At 40.4% G+C, this 2,182-nt stretch overlaps 1 long non-coding RNA gene across 1 annotated transcript in view; it reads right to left on the bottom strand.

Moving 5' to 3' along the window:
- Positions 1-1,069: 1,069 nt before the first annotated feature.
- Positions 1,070-2,182, bottom strand: part of LOC128250764 (uncharacterized) — a 41,922-nt gene continuing 40,809 nt past the window's right edge. Inside the window, exon 3 of the long non-coding RNA XR_008266747.1 lies at positions 1,070-1,177. This is a non-coding gene — a long non-coding RNA (uncharacterized LOC128250764). The remainder of the gene's footprint in view (positions 1,178-2,182) is intronic.

The raw sequence follows: 2,182 nt of genomic DNA, 5'->3' as shown, positions 1-2,182 counted from the left end.
TATATATATAAATACAAAATGGGTGTGTGTGTGTGTGTTTACAAGGTTGGCCAAAAGTCACCTGACAGTAAAATCAAAATTCGGTAAATACAATCTGTAATTCTGTATTGATTCGAATGGAAAAATGTGTCACTCAAGAAGGACAGTTTTCCCGATGTTTCATATTTAGATGTTTTCATTAAATTCATTCAGTTGTTAAACATAAATCAATCTTGGAATCAAATGGTTTTCATTTACTGTCAGGTGACTTTTGGCCAACCCCTGTTTTTATATATATATATATATGCACACAGGCGTGGAGTAAATGCACCTGTACCAGTGCCACATAAAATGCTCCCAGCACAATCTGTAAAGTGGCTGGTGTTAGGAAGGGCATCCAGCCATAGAAACCATGCCACAACAGACAGTTGGAGGCTGGACAGCTCCATGTCGAGCTATCCAACCCATGCCAGCATGGAAAGTGGACATTAAATGATGATTTCTGGGTGGATTAAATCTACCAATTTGGACTTGAGACGCTTATAAAAGTTTGGTTTACCTGAGACTTTTGTAGAAGACATTAGTGCAAGATGCTGTGTGTTGGGATTGAAACCATGCACTTGCTTAGCAAACTTCTTAACCACACTTCTAAACACCCTAGTTTGTGATCTGTCATGTATACAACCCTACTAATCAGGAGAGCCCCCATGTTATAGTTTTTCTCTTTCTTATAAGGTGGTGGTGGTGGAGCAACAGATAAGGTAGCATATGAGACTAAAGGAGTGGTAGAGTGTCTGTCTGTGTGTGTGTGTGTGTGTGTGTGAGATCATGTCGACATCCACTTTTCCCTGCTAGCCATGGATCACATGGAACTTGTGGAAGATTTTTCTACAACTGGATGCCCTTCCTGTCACCAACGCTCACCTATTTCTGAGTAAAGTAATATTTCTCCATGACCAGACATGTCTTCATGGAAGATGGGAAATCAAGGACATCACTTGCGTGAGGGTGACACTCGTTTACAACAATCATGTGATGTCAAAGCAACGAAACAGTAACTTTCTCTCACACACACACACACAACTTACTATTTCGTTGTAACCCTTTCTGTTCTGAGTGGAAATTCTGCAGGGTTTGGCCTCACTGTTCATCCTTCTGTTGTCAATAAAAGACCAATCAGCTCCTGGGGTCCTTATTCCTAAATGAATAAAAAAAACAAGAAAAACATCCTAAGGGCTGTGAATTGACAGATTCACATGAAATGGAATGACCTGTGGTAGTTGTACCAGTTCCATGCAATCTGGCAATCTGTTTCTATGTAATCCACCGAGGTGAACTTAGCCATTCATCTTTCTGGAGTCAATAAACAAGGCAGAAGTGGTCGATTGTTTTCATTCTCTCTCCGATAAGGTTCATAGGGACCTCTCAGAGAGGATGAAGGGTTGACCATGGATGACAACCATCTTTTCTGATGCCTGCATCTGTCCTTGGACAGATGGAAATTGTTACTACGGAACGGAAATAAAAAGAAAGCAATGAAGAGATATCATTATTAGACATCAATGCTGCTTCCCTAAACATTGTGGCTTTTTGCCAAAGTTACAAGACCTTTCCTTCTGACTTGTTGTTGCGATTATTATTGTTGTTGTTGTTGTTTTTATACCATGAGAGGTACAATGACTGTTATTTGCAGCTGCCAAAGTGAAACACTTAATTCTACCTGCCCATGTATTCGTGTCTAATTAAAAATTCATTATTGCTAATTAATTAATGCTATTGATGTTAATGAGTCTTATATGTTAACCTGTTAGTTAATTAATTAACCTTTTATTTCTATTCTTCTATTTCAGTCTGTTTACCTTGGCTCTCCCGTTGTACTTTTGTGTGAACAAGACTGGACATAGCTTCACTCTGTCTCCGTTGTAACTGGACGACATGGATATTACGCTGGACTCACAGCCCTCGCTCAACACCTACCACAGCAGCAGCAGCAGCGGCAGGTGTTGTTGTTGTTGTTAGCCTTGACTACAACTAACTGCTGCTGCTGCTGCTAACACAGCAGTAACAACATCATCATCAACAGTAGTACCATCATCATAAACCAGATTAATATTGTGCAGTCTTTCTTCCTCGACCTGCCCACACCCCGCTAGCTTCAAACGTCTACGTGACAGAAACACACACACACACACACACACACACA

Source organism: Octopus bimaculoides, chromosome 25, assembly GCF_001194135.2.
Source record: "Octopus bimaculoides isolate UCB-OBI-ISO-001 chromosome 25, ASM119413v2, whole genome shotgun sequence".
In the NCBI taxonomy this organism is placed as follows: domain Eukaryota; kingdom Metazoa; phylum Mollusca; class Cephalopoda; order Octopoda; family Octopodidae; genus Octopus; species Octopus bimaculoides.
The sequence above is the reverse complement of the archived record's forward strand: the minus strand, read 5'-3'. Positions and strand labels throughout refer to the sequence as shown.